The sequence below is a fragment of the Callorhinus ursinus genome, unplaced genomic scaffold, assembly GCF_003265705.2.
Source record: "Callorhinus ursinus isolate GAN/ISIS: 27379988/994484 unplaced genomic scaffold, GSC_fseal_2.0 scaffold7, whole genome shotgun sequence".
In the NCBI taxonomy this organism is placed as follows: domain Eukaryota; kingdom Metazoa; phylum Chordata; class Mammalia; order Carnivora; family Otariidae; genus Callorhinus; species Callorhinus ursinus.
Genome location: NW_027397069.1, coordinates 58121719 through 58140804, shown reverse-complemented (window position 1 = coordinate 58140804; position 19086 = coordinate 58121719). Strand labels below are relative to the sequence as shown.

At 40.9% G+C, this 19086-nt stretch overlaps 1 long non-coding RNA gene across 3 annotated transcripts in view; it reads right to left on the bottom strand.

Annotated features, from left to right (window-relative positions):
* Positions 1 to 19086, bottom strand: part of LOC112826767 (uncharacterized) — a 48938-nt gene that overhangs the window by 15486 nt on the left and 14366 nt on the right. For 2 of the 3 annotated variants that reach the window (XR_012378813.1, XR_003209035.2), the window contains exon 1: positions 153 to 482. The exons of the other annotated variant lie outside the window; for it this stretch is intronic. This is a non-coding gene — a long non-coding RNA (uncharacterized lncRNA). Of the gene's footprint in view, positions 1 to 152; positions 483 to 19086 lie in introns of those variants that run through there. 3 annotated transcript variants of the gene reach the window in all.

Here is a 19086-nt window from a genome sequence, read left to right as displayed (position 1 = left end):
CTAAAAATAGCGGAGACACCCCTTACTGTACTGGTTGGTGATACACAGACGCATGGGTGATGAATAATCATATTGACAGTCATTTGGGGATAAGCAAGAGAGAACAATGAGTAAAAACTGATCCCAAAATATAAAAAATGAGTTTCACAAACCTTGAAAGAGGTGTTCATTGTAAACTGAGGTTTTTGTTCCTTGATCAATTCCTCCACCCTTTTATTCTTTATCTCTTAAAACCTGAAGAACTGCCTTCATCCGCACCTTCTATTCAATAGGCTGCTCCATGGGAACGCTCGCTCTGTGGCATTCTCTGAGGCACCCACAGCAGGGCTGCTGAAGGAGCAGACTCCCACAGCAGGTGCAGCTGGGTCTTCCAAAGGTGGGAGCCCACATCCTTCTGGTAAAGACGCTTCCCCTACACTTCACGACAACAAACCCACTTCCACAACACGTAATTTAGATTTTCAGGTGACTCTACAAGCAGTCATTCCTCCACTGCGAGTTTAGGATACTCTTACCAGCAGTTTGCTCATTTTCAATAAATGCTAACACAAAAGCAAGAAATACACAATTGCTGTGAAAAAGTACGTAACTTGACTTCTTTCCCTACTTACTACCAACAGGCTTTTCCCCTTCTCCTTTAGATTACGTGCATAAACACTGATAAAAGGGCAAGCATCTTGCCTTTGGGGACTAGAGTGTTTTTGATGATGACAGCACAAGGAGCCCTGGGGTGGAATGTCTTGGTAGCAGTTAAAGGTTAACAAGATGAGTCAATAGGCCTGTCAATGTCTTTGAAGAAGGGCGGTGTTGTGCAATGTGGGGCAAGGGGTGAAGTTAGAGGAACCTCCCAGCCTCTCTCTCCAAATTTTCAGACACAGCAGGTATTGCAGCAAATTGCCTGGGGCCAGCCACATCTGCACCCTGGGGGCAGATGCTATGTCACAGAGTAAAGGATGTTCCAAACTGGAAGGCTCTTTATAGAGCATAGAGACCGACTTCCTTAATTTACTGGCTAAGGCCTATGTAACCTAACTTGGACTATGTACAAGAATATTTACAAGCCCTCTATACATTGTTAATCATGTTCATATACATGATGTCATTTGTTTCTCTCCCCAAATTTTGAAGTGGCAATACTTGTCCCATTTTGCATTGGGGAAGCTGAGGATCAGAAAAGTTCATGGCTAGTTCTAAATCATAGAACTGCAAGTGGTGGGCCAAAGACTTGAGCCTCAGTTTTTTTAAATTCTGGTCCCTTTTCCCTGCACCTAGGGCAGCATGTCCTCCAGCAAACATTTATTTTATGCTTTCTAGGTGTTTGGAACCGTGCATAGCTCTATAATCTGTGTTCCTGCTACATCTAAGCCATTAATAAAATAGTGTTGATAAATTGTAATAAACTTTATTTTTTGGTCATTTTCTATTTCATCAAGGAAATAAATAAAAGACTTGGATTCCCCCCCCCCCATTTTCTTGTACAGGTAAGGAGTCCCATTTTGGCTCACCCCACGAAGTTGTTACAAGTGCACCTTTACACGGATAATGATAAAATCTCCTGGGAGGTACCTGGGAGAGTATCTAATCCAACTTTGTCATCTGTAGAGAGGAGAAAATTCACACCAGGACCTTCAAGTCAATTCTCTGAGGCCACACAGCTGGCTAGATGCTGAGCCAGGACTGAAAATCAAAATGTCTGATTGCCGGTTCAGTTTATGAATAGTTTTTAGCCAAGAGTAGCATGGTTGTTTCATATTGGTACTTCTTTTTCCAAGACTGCTTTTTTAAAGGGATAGGATAAAAAGGGACACTTTTAGGTTGAGATGTGTGTGTGTGTGTGTGTGTGTGTGTGTGTGTGTGTGTGTAGATCCAAACCTACAAGAAGATTAACAAGCTCGTTCATCTGAAAGAAGATGAGAAAAAGAAAAAACTAGGAGCATTTCTGTTCTCAGTTATATTTGTCCTTCCTAATCAAAACCATGTGAGAAGCTAGAAAAGAACCAAGAGCCCGGTGTGATTGCCAAAGACAAAGAAGGGACAGCAGAGAAAGAAAAATGAGGGAACAGTGAAGCAGAGACCCACTATTATTTCCAACATTTCAGCATACAGTCACACTTCCAGTTCTTCATCAGATAAGAATGTTTTGCGCAAATTGGGCCAATTTACGCTGCACAGGAAAGCCTGTAGCCGGGCTCTCAGCCCACCACTTCCTGTGGGAGTCAGCGAAACAGGCTCAGCCCTTCCATTCCTCTGACCAAAATGCTTCCAAGCCCGAGGAAGAACCTCATGGCTCATCCCGCCATTTGGTGGAAGGAGTCCACGGTCAGCCCCTGACAGTCATTAGGACAATATCGTCCACTTCTCAGGTGTTTTCTTCCCCACTGTGTGTGTGTGTGTGTGTGTGTGTGTGTGTGTGTTTGCACTCAAGTGAGAGTGTGTGTTGGTAAGAAAGCTTAACCTTCTTTTGGCTCCCTGCACGCCAATTACTCACTCTTCATGCAAGTTAATTCTTTGCAGTTGTAATTTTAAGTTTCCTTTTTCCATGACAATGCAAGCAATTTTAGGTACAGGAAAAGGCCTTCTACCTGCTTGCCACTGACCTCCATCCACAGTCCCTTTTCAGCAGGGCTCCAAAACCTTGCATTCAGGATGCAGAGACAGGAAAAGTTCCACGGGAGGCTGCCTGCTGAGTTTCATTCCTTGGATTTTCATTCTTAGATCAACTTCTCAGGAGGCCAAATGGTGAAGATAGATAAATGATGTGGCGTCATTTAGCTTGTTTTACAACAATATTCACAAATTTTCATTCACGATCATCTCCAAACTTCTTCCCAGTAGTCTTCTAATCTACTCTTCTTTCTTCCTGCTTCCCTTCCTCCCTGATCACCCCCATGCTGGTAATAATGAGATCCCATAGTGGTTTTCCAGGTGCTGCCACCACCACCAGGCAACTGTTAGGACATTCTGTCTTCCCACCATCCCTCTTGGTGTCCTGGCATGTCTGAGATAGGAATGGGGAAGAGGGTGCAGCTGACTCACCTGGTTCAAGGCCCCGGTGCCGGAGTGCTGCTCTTCTGTCTAGTTCTGCCTTGAGGGTTTTCTCTGTGGGCTCCTGTCCCTCACCCCAGTCTGAATCTACTCCTAGGGAAAACGCTGCTCTGGTTGGAAGGTTCTTTGGGCCAACTGAGAGCCCTTGGAGTCTCTTGGTCTCCCTGCAACAACAAGAGCTCACCCCAGAGCAGATTCTAGGCTGGTACTATGTGTCTAAGAAGCAAGATGCTAACTCTTTGTTCAGGGATAGAAGTCCATGAGATGAAATGGCACATCCACCATCCACACAGTTAGTGCAAAGCAGAGGACCAAAAAGACTCAGATCTGAGCTTTAAGTCAATTCTCTTTCCAGCATCCAAGTCCTGGTAAAGCCAAGCTGCAGGGAGCATGAGCAGAGGGTCAGTGTGAAAACCTTCTGCTCAGAGGACTTGGTCCTCTGGTTTTTTTATTACATTTCTTACTGAATAGAAGGAATTATTTATTTTCATTAGGAAATCTGATAGAGTCGAAAGCCCAGAAAACCTGGGTGGGGATTGCATAGTTTATAGAGAATTCCATGGAGGGCAGGGCACAGGAAAAGAGGGTGACTGATGTGACCAAAAATTCCAGAAATAAAAGGAATCTAAAGATCTTCTTCATAAATATCAGATTCTTCATAATCTGAAGATATTCTTGCTCAGTGTTTGCAACATTTTAAAGCCCAGGTTCTTAAACAATGCTTTTTCAGTGAAACCTCTATGTATCTCTACAACCCAAGATTTTGAGCAATTTCTCTTGTATTTGGGATCATGAAAATATGCACCCTTACAGATTCTTTTGTGTCCCCAAAGGGACTAGGTACTTGCCTCCTCACATCCACCGAGGATCCCTGTAGCACGATGTCACAGAAGATGACAAGGCCAAGAGATGTCCTCCCTATAGATGCTTGGCTGCCTCCCCAAGACAAGAACATGTTTTCTGTCTCTAGTCAAGAGCTTTGTCCTCTACAACATTCTGTGTCCCTAGAGTTCAAGTGTATCAAGACTATGAGATGTACTTAGAGTTTTCAATTCTTCAAATTCTTTGAAGTGCTCAAGGTATTTCCTTGGGGAGAGTTATTCTAGTCTTCTTCTGGGAAACAAGCACATGGTATATCCATCTTCCACACGGTTCTTTAGTCAGAGAGAGAAGCATTGACGTTAGAAGCAGAGAAGAGAGCTCCAGCCAAAGTCTAGATCTGCCTCTGAACGAAGAGGAGGGAAGTGAATGAGGGTGAGACCTACATAAAAGAAGACTCCCATGACAACTTGAATTTGGCATAGTAAAAAATGGCAAAGACCTAGGCCAAAGCAGCATAAAGTCTCATTTCCAGATTTAAGATTTTAAGAATAAAACTAATCAGCCAAGTGAAACGAGAATTATTTAAATACTCATAAGTGCCCCAGGAATCTTTAGAAATTTAAGCAACACTCTATAATTAATACATATGGGATTTTTTTTTCTTTTTTAAGAAAGGAAAAGTACAGCTGTACTGTGGACTCACAAAGGAAGACAGAGGGTTTCATCTTGAAAGGTATAAAATGATCTCTCTCTGAGAATATGAAAGAAGATAGATTCAGACCAGAGCAAGCCTGAGAACTGCAAGGGACAGGAAAGGACAGTAGTCCCTGGAAGGAACATGTGAGCGGAAGGGTTATAGGAACTTTTAAGTCTTTTATGAAAGGATTGGAGAGAAAAAAACCATGGGAGGCCTATTAGCAAGTCAGAGAAAGATGGATTTAATGATGAACATGACATACTTGAGATAATGAACCGCATCATTATATTCATCTTTTAAAAAGAGGAAAGAAAATATGTCCCAGGAATATGAATACATACATATTTGGTGGGGATGGGATCGGTAGAATCTGAATCTTTGTTAAATTGGCCACTAGTAAGCAAGCAAATTCTAAAATAAAGTGAGTTCAAAAGCAAGCAAAACTACTCTATGGTATGAGAGATGGGGAGGGGGAAACCCTGGAGAGGAGGGATGGGGGCATCTGGGGTGCTGGTGATGTCCTTTTCCTGCACCTGTGTCGGATTACAGAGGGGGTGTTCTTTATGGAAAACCTGTCGGGCCGTTCACTGTGACCCGTGTGCTTTTATGTATGTGTAACAAAGGAATAACAAGTAAAAATAAAAATGAAATAAGATGGAAGTTTTAAATAACGTCAATATGAGAAGTATGGTGATATATAAACCAGAAACAAAGGTGGGGTGGTACACTAATGAAGTTATAAAGCAGCACATAGATATTTTTAAAGATCAGTAGAGAGCTGAAGATGAATAAAATAGCAATCAATCAGGGTGTGACCACATTTTACTTTTGCCAGGGATATATTTCTGCACAATTTTATATATTTAATAATTTATTTTAAATTTTATGGTGGATAGTTCTAATTAATAAGAATCTCACATTCCATTTGAAATTAAATCATTGCTCTCTTATTTTTCTTTTTAGAAATAAATCCAAGTTTCCATGTATACGATTTGTTTAAGATGAAACATATCCAGATTTGTAGAAAGGAATGAAATCATATAGCCAAATGTGACTTTCAGGAAAAGACTAGTCGATCAACCAAAAATAATTTGATTGCTAATTATGTGGCCAATCCAATACTAGCTATCATCGAGGATGCAAAAAAAGTAAAAGGTTTTGTTTCTATTAAGAACTAATAATCTAGTTGGGGAGAAAAGACCAGCAAATATGAATACTTTTTCATTGTTCAATGCTGTCGCTGCACAAGTGGTAATATGAATGTGGTATGAACATATGTTACCTTAAATAGAACATGACTTTGACTCTCTCTTCCCATAAAAATATTGAAATAAAAACCACTACATTGACTGAAATTCGTGTAGCTTATAAACTGAAGGCTATTTATTTATTTCATAAGAATTATCTGATGGAGATCAAAATTAGATGTCATCTTATTGATGGGTTCATTACAATATTCAAAGAATATTCAAAGAATTTCACAGCAATGAAATTTGTAGTTGGCACTAAATGACAGCATTTTGTGAAAACGCTAGAAAGTTTTAAAAAGGGAAGGGGAAGGAGTAGGAAAAATGTCTCAAGTTAAATGTTAATACCACTGGGAATCAATTACCTACATGATAGATGGGAGAAAATTGGTCAGCGCCAAGGGCCAAAAGTAATGAGTGTTGGGGTAAAAGAGTAAACCAAACTACATCAGACCTGGGACCATGATTTAGCAGGAAATGGCAAAACAAAACCAGAGTCTATGTCTCTGTTTACCTAGAAACAAAAAACTCTCATATTGAGCAATGAAAAAAACAGTCTAGTAGAATGAGCAATGGGTCACTGTAATGTCCGCTTTTCAGCCCTGTTTCCAGTCCACAGTCTGTGAGTGAATCAGAACTTTTCCTTTGGTTGAATTGACTTCTGGCTGAGTGTGGTAGGTTGAATAAGGGCCCCACAAAAATATTTATGTCCTTGTCCTCCGAACCTATAACTGTTACCTTATATGACAAAGGGGACTTTGCAGATATGACTGACATAGTTTTTGATACAGGGAAATCCAGGGAGTCCACTGTAGTTACAACTGTCCTTATAAGAGGAAGGCATGAAGGAGAGATGATGACGACAGAAGCAAGAAGCTAGAGCATTACGAGGCATGGTTCACAAACACCGCAGACTCTAGAAGCTGGAATAGACGAGGAAAAGGACTTTTCTCTAGACCCTCCAGAAGGAACCAGTCCCAAGGGCACCTGGATGTTAGCCAAGTGCAACTGATTTCTGACTTCTGATCTCCTGAACATATGGAAATAGACTTGTGTTGTTTTAAGCCATTCACCTTATGGTAATTTTTTTATAGCACGTTAAGAAACTAACACATCGAGTAAAGTGCTCAGTCTAATTAGACCTGCTTTTCTCTAGGATGCTTCTCTTGCAGGGCAGTTGATGAGTGCGTCATTTTGACAGAGGGATAGGTAGTTCACAGGTAAGCAAGGTTTCTTGCAGCCATTTTGGGGGGAATTTTTTCTTCTGTTTCTGTGGCTCTAGAATCTTTAAGTTTGGAGCCTCAGCTTTTTGGATTGTCATAGAAACCCACTTACTGGGCAGTTTTCCTGAAATTCATGTCTATCAAGAATACATGGGGGTTGGTACTCCAACTCCAGGAAAAAAGAAACTGAGCACATGGCTTAAGAAAGAAAATTGGCAAGTTATAGATTAAGACACCAACTCTGAAGTGTAAGTCTTAAGATGTTTCTATAAGTATTCTTTGACTCAAATATCTTTTTGGTATGCGATTTGTTCCTCATCTTCACAGCAGCAACAAAAGTGTGAAAAGGATACTTGTAAAGAAAGAGTTTAACACGTTTTTCTCCCTCACTGGACACTGGGCTCTTTGAGGTCAGAAACCCAACTGGTCGAGTGCCTGGTGAATAGCAGGTGATAAAACAGGTTTTCCAAGGAAATAGGAAAGAAAAGAAGGAAGGAAGGAAAAGAAGTGAGAAGGAAGAAGAAAGAAAGAGAAGATGTGTTTTCGTATTTTTTTTCTTGAAACTGAGTGAATTGGAGGGCCAGAGCAAATCTCATCAGCCAGTGGTCTGGGTAATGAGAAATCATGATGGAAAATGATGGAGTTCCAAAATGAAGTTTCAGAGGAAATTTGAAGGAATATTACGGATATTTTAAGCCCAAATAATTCAGCTCCAACTTTTCCTGTGAGCCTTTTGTTGTAACACTAAGGTAACCACAGACAGAACCTTGACAGGTCCCACACATTGTACAACCATGAAAAGATTGGCATAAGAAAGACACTTGTCAATCCTTCTAGAAACTTAAAAGGAGAATGGTAAGAAGCTAATACACGGAAAGAAAAAAGGCTTGTGCTTGAATAGGAAGGCCTCAATAGATATTATGGTTTGATTAAATCTTTAGTACGAATGGCACTGGGAAGAGAAAGTTTAATGTGGAGAAGGAAATACTTGAGTTACTGGTTGCATTGGTGCAGAAACAAACTTGTACCGAACGTCGTGTGCTTCATTCAACTGTTTTGGGTGTATCATTTCTTAAATGGGCTCCAGAGTTTGTAGTATCCAGGCAAGGATGACACCACATATTGACAAAGGTGGTTGACATGATTTGGACGTGGTGCCAGGCCATAGGAAGGCTTCCGCACTTTCCACAAGGGAGGACATCTTGGCCGCAGAGAGAAGCAGTAGGAAGTCAGGAGGCCTGGATTCCAGTCTGATGATGACCCTGTGACCATTCCTAACCATCCCCAGACTACAGTTTCCTCCCTTTGACTTGAGGAGGCTGAATCAGATCAACACCAAAGTCCCTTCCTAATCTGAATTCTATAACTCTACTCTTGGCCTAGAGAGCAGTGTTGTGCATTCAAAAGGAATTTTATCCTCTGTCGGGTTCTTCTGCCCCAAATATTTTAGGTCCTGACTTGTACACAGTAAGGAGCAAATAACATCGCCTTTTGAACCTGTGGTTAAAAATATTTAGTTTTTTTGGTGTTTGAAGCATTCTCTTCAACTAAATATCATAACCTTGACATAGCTGGACTTGTACTTAACTTTTATAAACACATGCTACTGGCAAGATCCTATGAAGTAATTGACTTACAGTGACCTTGGTGCTGGTAGCATAACAGCTCAAGTTTTTCATTATCATTCTGTGCCAGATAAGGGAATTTTCTTCTCGTTCAGCTGATTTTCAGGCTTTGTTGGGTAGTGGGTAGTGAGCGCTTTAAAATGCTCAACATGGAATGCTGCAATGTGAATTTCAGCAGCCTATTTGGGGAGCTATTTTTAGTCTCTTAATACATGATTAATGTGACCATTTTCTCCTTATCACTGTCTTAGATTTAATTAACAATTGGTGTGATTATTCTTCCTGGTTGTGATGCGAGACGATTAAACCTTTGAATCATGATCAAGGCCTTATAGGTTAAAAAGCTACCCAAACTGCTTTTGATGGGCCAGGAGCGTGATTGTCTTTGTGGACTAGCGAGTTTTGAAAAATCTATTTGCAGAGCTACATAATTATTGATTATAAAATAAGTGTAAGTGGTCCCGCAGTTCAAGCACTGCAACAAAAATGAATTGTATCGCTCCATAAAATCTCACATATAAATTTAATGAGCGTTTCCTTAGCATAGAGTAAGATTTGAGAAGATGCATTCTCAGCTCAGATTATTCTCCTTGTTTGTATTATGCCTTTCCATATCAACCGTGTAACTGAGGAAGAAGCCAACCCTGAAGAGCAAGCTCGCTGCGATTCCCATATTTGGCCGCCCCACCCCAGTAAAGACTGCTCCTCCCAAGTTAGATTGTGTTCCTCCTGTGAAATGGTGACCAGCAGGCCCTGGGGGGTAGGATCTTGATTTCCTAAAAACTGACACGGATGTGTTTAGAGCTATCTGGGAACCACATGGCAAAATAGGACCTTTGAGTCAATTTTCAGGTGATAGAAACTGGAACTCCTCTTTTCCTACCCTTTCCCACTTATTATTCTCATCACCAACTAAAAACAATACAGCAATCAAAGCAGTTTAATCCCTTTATTATTTACTCAAAGTAACCCAAAGCAGGAATTTCCAAGAAGTCAAAGTTGTGGGACCTTGAAGGAAAAAGGGGTAAGAATAAACAAGTGGCAAGAGCTTAGTACAGGGTCTGATACATTTGAGATGTTCAGGAAGTGGTGACTATTATTAATGGCATAACGACTATTATTTCAAGGCACTCACACGCCAGCCTGGTGTTCTCGTCTATTCTTACTGCTTAGGAATTTGATGCCTAAACTGAATATTCACTATAGCAAAATTCCACTCCAAGTAATTAATTAGCACATCCCATAGAGTTAGGCACAATGGGACTTTTAACTGCCTCTCTGAAAAATGTACTATTACATTTATTATTTTTATTTTTTTATTATGTCACAAGCTTATTTTATTTTTTTTATTATGCTATGTTAGTCACCATACAGCACATCATTAGTTTTTGATGTAGTGTTCCATGATTCATTGTTTGCGTGTAACACCCCGTGCTCCATGTAGTACGTGCCCTCTTTAATACCCATCACCAGGCTAACCCATCCCCCCCATACCCCTCCCCTCTAAAACCCTCAGTTTGTTTCTCACAGTCCATAGTCTCTCATGGTTCGTCTCTCCCTCCGATTTCCCCCCCTTCATTTTTCCCTTCCTTCCCCTAATGTCCTCCACGCTATTCCTGATGTTCCACAAATAAGTGAAACCATATGATAATTGACTTTCTCTGCTTGACTTATTTCACTTAGCATCATCTCCTCCAGTCCCATCCATGTTGATGCAAATGGTGGGTATTCATCATTTCTGATGGCTGAGTAATATTCCATTGTATATATGGACCACATCTTCTTTATCCATTCATCTGTTGAAGGGCATCTCAGTTCTTTCCACAGTTTGGCTGTTGCGGACATTGCTGCTATGAACATTGGGGTGCATGTGCCCCTTCTTTTCATTACATCTGTGTCTTTGGGGTAAATGCCCAGTAGTGCAATTGCTGGGTCATAGAGTAGCTCTATTTTTAACTTTTTGAGGAAATTCCACACTATTTTCCAAAGTGGCTGTATCAACTTCATTCCCACCAACAGTGTAAGAGGGTTCCCTTTTTGATTCTAGAAATGACTTTTTTTTTAAAATAAAAACCTGTTTTGGGAGAAGGGCTCAAATGGAGTCATTTCTAGAATCAAAAGGTATGTAATTTTACTCTTTTACAAGATATTGGTTTGTGGGAAATAATGTTATTTATTTTAGAAAAGAAATTGTGTACTAATAAAAATCAGTGAGTTTTAGAAAGCTACTCAGAAGTTGATCACTTGAGCTTTGAAGGAAGTTTAATCCCAGCTCTAGCATGAAATTGATTTGATGCTTTAGGAGACTCAGTTAAATTGTCTACCTTAATTTCTTCATCTATAAAATGAGAATTATGTTATAATTCAAGATTCATTCTTATAATATTATGGTAGAAGTATACATCCCTGGCAGAATAACCCCCAAATAAGGTATATTCCTTCTTAGCATAATGGTATAAAGTCATTTCTGGCCAAGAGCAGGGAAGATGGGCAGGAAGGATTGTCATGGCACAAGTATCTCTGTGATTTTGTGAACCCACAATTGTCCCTGATGGGGCAATGTGACCGTTTTGAGCAACTGAAGTCTAAGGGCATAAAGAGAAGAAATCATGGTTATGGGAGAAAAATAATCTGAATCTCCACTTCATATTCCCAAATAATAAAAATTTGCTTCTATTCAAATTTGAAAGAGTACATATTTTAAAAACCAAAAATATTTACTGGCTGATTATAGAGCTGTGATAGTAATGATGCCAAATCAAGTTGGATAAATGGTGCCTGGTACAGAGAAGGCCCTCAGTAAATGTTAGATTAAATCTGAATGTAAGTGATGCAAGATATTTTGGAAATAAAAAATTCCATGAAATATTAAATATCAAAAATATAAAAGCCAAGTATTATTCAGAAAAAATCAAAGAGTAAAGCTTAAATGATTGGATTCCCAATCAATGATTCCTTTACAGGGATTTTCTGAGAAATATTTAATTAACGAATATAAAGACTGCATTTTAAAGTGATGTTTTGAAAGTATTTTTCTGCCTTTTAGATCATTTTATGAATTTGTTTATTTTGGCCTTTTTTTAAAAAGATTTGTTTATTTTACAGAGAGAGGGAGCGGAGGGGAGGGGCAGAGGAAGAGGGAGAGAGAGAGAGAGAGAGAGAGAGAGAGAAGCAGACTTCTGGCTGAGCACAGAGCAGAGCCCTCCACAGGACTGGATCTCAAGAACTTGATACCATGACCTGAGCTGAAATCAAGAGTCAGATGCTTAACTGACAGAGCCACCCAAGCACCACTGCACCTTTTGGCTTTTTATCAACAAGTATTTATGGGGTGACTACCAGGTCACCCTAGGTATGAGGGACTTTTCTAAGCCCTGGGGAAGCAGAAGTGGACAAAACAGGAGAAAATCATGTCTTCATGGAACTTAGGCTAGAGTAGGGGAAACAAGTAAATACGTAAATTACATAGCATATCAAATGCTAATAAATTACATGGAGAAAAGCAAAGAAGGAAAGGGGGTGAAGGATGCTGGGAGGAAGGTGTTTCATTATCAACAGAATGGCCAGAAAAGCCTTCCTGAGTATTTGAGCATAGATGTGATGGAAGAGGGGAATGGTGAGCCCTGGGGAAATCTGGGGGATCAGCATCCTACGTAGAGAAAACAGCAACACCCAGGAAGATGCCATGCCCTGGAGTCTTGAGGATAACAAAGAGGTTGAGTGGCTGGAGTGGAATGAACAAGGGTGAGAGCAAAGGAATTTGGGTCAGAAGGGTAACGTGGAATCAAATGGCACAGAGCCTTTAGGTCAAAATAAGAATTTAGTCTTTTATTCTGAGATGGGTGACATTTCACCTTTTTTTTCTTTTAATTGTGGTGAAATAGGCATAACAAAATTTATCATTGCAACCGTTTTTCAGTGTACAGTTAGTTCAGTGGCACGAAGTGCATTTACTTTGCATTACATTATCACCATCCATCTCCATAACTTTCTCATGTTGTGCAGCTGAAACTCTATACCCACTGAACAATAATTCCCTATTCCCTCCTACTCCCAGCCCCTGGCAACCATCATTCTACTTTCTATCTCTATCAGTTTGCCTCTTCCAGGTACCTCATATAAGTAGAACCACACCATATTTATTGATTTGTGACTGGCTTATTTCATTTGGCATAATGTCTTCATCTCTTCCAGTCTTCCAGGTTCATCTCTGTTGTAGCAGAGGTCAGAACTTCTTACATTTTTACTGCTGAATATCCCATTGTATGTATATACCATATTTTGTGTATCCATTCATCCGCTGATGGACACTTGGCTATTATGAATAATGCTGCTGTGAATATTGGTGTATAAATATCTGTTCAAATCCTTCCTTTCAATTCTTTTGGGTACATACTCAGAAGTGGAATCATTTCAGGTTTTTGAACAGAGGGATGACTTCCATTTTCCAGATTACTCTGGTTGCTGTGAGGAAAATAGGCTGTAAGGAGACAAGGTTAAAAAACGGGAAGACCTGTGAAGGAGATCCTTACTGTTGGATCTTGAAAATCTTCTGAAGAAAAAACCCACAAGATTTTCTGGCCGATAGGCTGCTGTTTGTGGGGAAAAAAAGATGAATCAAAGATGACTCCAAGATTTTTTTTCCATTACAATAGTAAAAGTGTTCTTTACAGGCCATTTTGAAATAAAAGATCGACTAACGCAAGTTTCCGAATGGACATATTTCTGCACATTTCAAAGGCATACTACATTCGCATGGAAGGTGCGGGTGGAGGACAAAAGACAGACTTTGCATTGATGTGACTCCCCAAAGGCTCACATATGGTATTGGGGGGGCGAACTGAGGCTTTATGAGACCTCATGGAAAGCAAGAGTTTACGCTGTGTGCAAATATGGCAAAGCCTAATCAGTCATAACCCAACATTGAATGCCCAGGAATCTGACATGAGTTTGGCTTATTTCTGAGCAAATATATTAGAGCTAATATCTAAATGTTTCTTTTTTCTTTTTTTTAAGATTTTATTTATTTGAGAGAGCATGTGTGTGAGCAGGGGGAGGGGCAGAGGGAGAGGGAGAGACTCTCAAGCCGACTACACACTGAGCAGAGAGCCCGAAGCCGGGCTCTATCTCACGACCTTGAGATCATGACCTGAGCTGAAACCAGGAGTCGGATGCTTAACTGACTGAGCCACCCAGGTGCCCCTAAATGTTTATTTTCAATAAAACCTTTTATATTTAATATTAGCAAGGTCACACAATGTTTTAGTATGAAAACGCTCAGGGATATGAATCAACAGAAAGGTCACTAGCTAGGCTGTACACAAATGCTCTGTAATCATAATTTGTGAACAAAAGTTACAGCCAGAAGTTCTTATTTTATCACCCCAACAGCCCCGGGAGTCTATACGATTATTTTACACAGGGGTGACTGAAGTCTCTGAGAAGTTAAGAAGCTTGCCCAAGATCAAAGAACTAATAAGTGGAGGATATTTCTGACACTAATAATTTGAGCGAATATTTTGGAGAATTCAACCTGACTGAGCCTGATTATTACATACAAGATACAGTCAGAAGGCAGGGAGGCAAGTTTTATCAATACCTATACCCACTTCTGCCAGAGTGACTCAGAATTGGTTGCTATGTTCATCAAAGTGCACCAGCTGGAGGAACAACTTTTCCAAAAAGATCTTTCCTTCCAGATACTCAATGTCATCATAGTTTCTCCAGAGACGTTACCTGGGGATGACAGGTGAGGCTGCTAGGTGTTCACCGTGTGGGTCCAGTGTGAAATATACAGCATGAATTCAATAGTGTCACTCACTCCAAGTGCATCCAAACTCCACAGACAGGCATGCAGCAGCCAAGTATCCCAGGCAGCCAAACTTCTCCTGCTTGACTTATCCAGGTAATTTGTTATGGAACCTGGACTGGATCACCTGACGGAAGAACCGAGCGGCACCCGGAGATCTTGGAGGATTGGAGGTTTTTTTTAACGCCAGGGGGCTCAGAGGAGCCCTGAGCACAAACAAAGGGGTCAATTATACACTTCTACTTCCACATACTTGGCAATCTTGGCACGTGTGCGAAGCGGGGCAGGGAGAAGAACCCTGAAGAGCCCCTGGGGCAGGGGCTGAGACTCCCTTGCTGGCTCGGTGGGCCACCTTAGGACACAGATTTTTCCTTATCAGTTGTCTTCAAAGGGTAGCACAGTCCCGCCAGTGATGACTACATCTGTGCCTGCTAAATGAATAACATCTAGTTCTTTCCGTGTTGTAGTGCGCAGTAAAAACACTATAGCAACTGAGTCAAATGTAGAAAATATGATTGGCCACACAACAGGCCATGGCTACGTGAAACCAAATAAGCAGAACATTCAGCCAGTCATCGATGGTCTAAAGAGAAAGCAGGTATAAATCCAAATATTCAAATATTTGCAAATTTAACCATTCATGAACTGAATGCGTTCAACAGTTCTCCTGGCTGCACACAAGGCAGAGTGACTGTCAAGAGAAACAGTGGCTCAATCTTTATCCTCATCTCTTACATTCTTTTAAATTAGTTCCTTCTCTGGGACGCCTGCATGGTTCAGTCGGTTAAGCGTCTGCCTGCAGCTCAGGTCATGATCCCGGGGTCCTGGGATCGAGCCCCGCATCCGGCTCCTTGCTCCTCGGGGAGCCTGCTTCTCCCTTTGCCTCCCACTTCCCCTGCTTGTGCTGTCTCTCTGACAAATACAATCTTTATAAATAAAGAAGTAAATAAATAAATTCCTTCTCTTTGGTGCTCAAATCATCTGTCCTGTACAAAAACCTCTCCTCAGAAGCTCAGCATACATCCTTCCTCTTTCTTCCTTTCTTTCTACACAAAACTTTCTGAAAGAAAAAGTAACACTCAGTACTCTCATAGCCTCACTTACTCTGCGCCCTTGGCAGGCTGGCTTTGGCTTTAGCGTCTCTTTAAAGACCTCTATCTTAAAGATATCTTAATTGGTAAATAAACCCATAATTACAAAATTAAGTGTCTCTTCTCAATTCATGGTTGTGATATCTTGATTGAAAATAAAAATATACATTTGATCTTCCTCCTGGTTTCTGGCACAGAGCAATAAACATGTCTTTTTTATGTTAAGGAGGTGACTTTTGGACCACAGGGAAGGGGGCTGGTTGCCAGTGGAGCCAATCTTGTGATGAGAAGGTTGGAACTCTCAGTTCTACTCTCCAAACTCCTGGAGGGGGTGAGGGTCTGGAGATTGAGTTCGACCACCAATGGTCAATGATTTTTTCAATCAAGCCTATGTAATGAAGGTTTCATAAAAACCCCCAAAAGGGTCTAGAGCGCTTCCAGGTTGCTAAACACATGGAGGTGCTGGGCAGTGAGTTCAGAAGGCATGGAAGCTCCACATCCTTTCCCCACACCTTGCCCTATACATCTCTTCCATCCGACTGTTCCTGAGTTACATCCTTTCATAATCAACTACCCAACAGGGTCGTAAAATGCTTCTCTGAGTTCTCTGAGTGAGCTGCTCTAGCAAATTAATTGAACCCAAGAAGGGGGTCTTTGGAATCTCTGATCTATAGCCAGTTGGGCAGTAGCACAGGTGACAGCGATGGCATATGAAGTGGGGGTAGTCTTATGGGATGGAGCCCTTAACCTGTGGGATCTGATGCCATCTCCAGGTAGACAGTGTCCAAGTTGAGTTGACTTGCAGGCCACCTGGCTAGTGTCAGAGAGTTCCTTCGTGGTGGAGACACAACACCCCCACCCCAGCATCTTGAAATTGGTGACCAGCATGTTAGTAGCCAGTTTATAATGTCATCAACTGCTGATCAATTAACTCTTTTTGGAATCATTTCTCATGTTTTGGCTTCAATGACGTTATACTCCTATTTCGTCTCTTGTAACCCTACACTCTTGTTCCTTCTCTTAGTATTTTAACCACCTCTTCTCAGACTGCCTTAGTGTGGACTCTAGTTGGTTTTGTTTGTTTATTTGTTTTTTGTTTTATTTTGTTTTTTTTGTTTTACTAACTTCTTAAAAGTAAATGTCCCTGTGGTTCTGTTCCCACTCTCTCCTCTGGTGCCACCACATGCTCCCAAATGGTGCGTTCGTTCATTCCCAAGGCTTAAACTTTAAATCTATCTCTGACCTAGTTCCACTACCTCATTCTTTATTTTCAGTGATCTTTTCAATATTTAAGCCATGGTCTCTTATGAACACCATGTTGCTGAGTAACCCAGAAAAAGTCACAACCTCTTCTCTTTTGTGAGATGAAAGAGTAAATCTTTTAGGTTTCACATGGATCTTATCAGTCAAGGATCTTGTCTGGAGATGGAAACTTAAAGAGAAACTGACTCTATTATGGACTATTATGTGAACTTTAGAATTGCTAGTAAGGCTGAGAGACAGAGTTAAGGGCTAGAACAGGACACCTCCAGGAGTTTACATAGCTAGAACTACAGACAGGTCAAGTCCCACTAGAGGGCAAGTTTGACTTTGCTGACTGGCTAGCTCTGCAGACATGACCACGGATACTGCTGCCTTCACCATTGTGACTGTGCTCCGTATATAGTGAAGTGACCATCGGTCACGGTCCTGACATCCCACACACAATTCAAAATCTCCAGTTGGAACAGCCCATTGGCTGATCCTAGATCATATTGCCTGGGCCCTGGGAGCAGGCAGAGGATGGATCTAGCTGACCCAACACACAAAGGGGATTTCCACCCAACGGCAACGGGGACTGGGTGTGGGACAGCAAATCCTCTCCCACTAAGAAGGGTGTACGATAGATATCTCAAAGCTACCTCAGACTCAAGACGTTCAAACCAGAGCACCATCTGTTACCCAAGTAACTTATGCCTCAAGCCTCTGCTTCGGGCCCTCAGGATACGAATTCTTGCTTCACAAGTCTTTGTTTCAATAGTTGTTCAGTTTTATTCAGTAACTACATTGGTCAGGCTGTTAACTTTTTGATCACTTCTTTCTCTTCCTTTCCAGTCCTAGCACATAGGTTTTTGTTAAGAATTGGTTACCGAGGGAGCGAGTTAGGGGCTAAAGGCAACACCAAGCAAATCTCAAGGCATAGTTTCGTCAATCTAGGATGAAATCATTTTGACTTGAAGTCTTGCTCTTATGTGTGATTTTCAAGGACTGTTTCTCCCTTGCAATTTTCAATGAGCTTCATTTCCCAAGTAATGCTTTTTGAACCCCTTGAATGCTAATGACAGAGAACAGAACCTGGTGATTAACAGCCTCCCTTCTACTAGAAAAGGAGAGCGTACTAAGGCAACCCTTTCTCTGGTCTTTGATTCTTTCACGGTGAGGCAGATCACAGCACTCTCAACACATAATCATCATCATCTTTTGGAAGTATATTCAATTCAAATATTTAAACATTTTCATATGTTGATGAAAGAAACATCCAATAAATTAGGTGTGATCTGTACCTATGGCAGCCTACAGATGAAGAGGAGGTGAAGATGTGTCATCACTCAAATAGACATATTTGCCTTTGCTTTTGATTGTGAAACTCAGCACATCCCTTGCATTCATGAAACAATAAAGGAGATAATGTGATGTTATTTGAACATCTATATATATCCACAGAGGATAATAAAGGCCTTTGCTACCTCCAAGCCCACATGTTATGTGCATTTTCAGTGTCTAGCAGTTGTCACAGTTATACTTCATGGTTTTCAAGACTGGGAACTGATTATATACTCAGTGGACTCTTAACCGAATTACGTCTTTGAAAAAGCAAACCACCCACCATATTTAAAATTAGAACTTGCCCCTACCACCTTGGCATTCCTAATCCCCTGAACCAGCTCTGCTTTTTTTTTTCCTATAGCAACTTAATCACCTTCTTAAAAATACTATATGATTTAATTGTATGTGTTTATTATCTATTTTCTATCCCTTCCTCTGGGAGGACAGGGGACTTTATCTGTTTGATTTACTTATGTCCTGAAAGCCTCAAACAGTACCTGGCACATTCTAGGCATGTAATTAGCATCTGTTGAATGAGTGAACAAACAACACCCAGACAGCTCTAAGGACAGTTGTAATGCCCGAGACCTTTGCTTTTGCTGTGCCTTCGTTTGCACTCAATTCCTGGTCCATGGTCCCTTCCTTGTAAAAACCTACTTTTCCAAAGTCACTGCAAGCCTTCAGTGACTCCTCACAGTTTACTGCACTCCTATTTCCCGGAATTACTGCATTTCAGCCAGGATCATCAAGCTAAAAGAATTTTTTGAGACCTTCTTTTTTTAAAAATTTTTAAAGAGCATTTTTAGGATCACGGCACAATTGAGAGGAAGGTCCAGAAATTCCCATATAGCTCCTGTTGCTATGTATGCACAGACTTCCTCAAGATAAATACCCGTTACTGGAGGACACATCTGTTCCAGTGGTTGAACCTACAGTGGCAA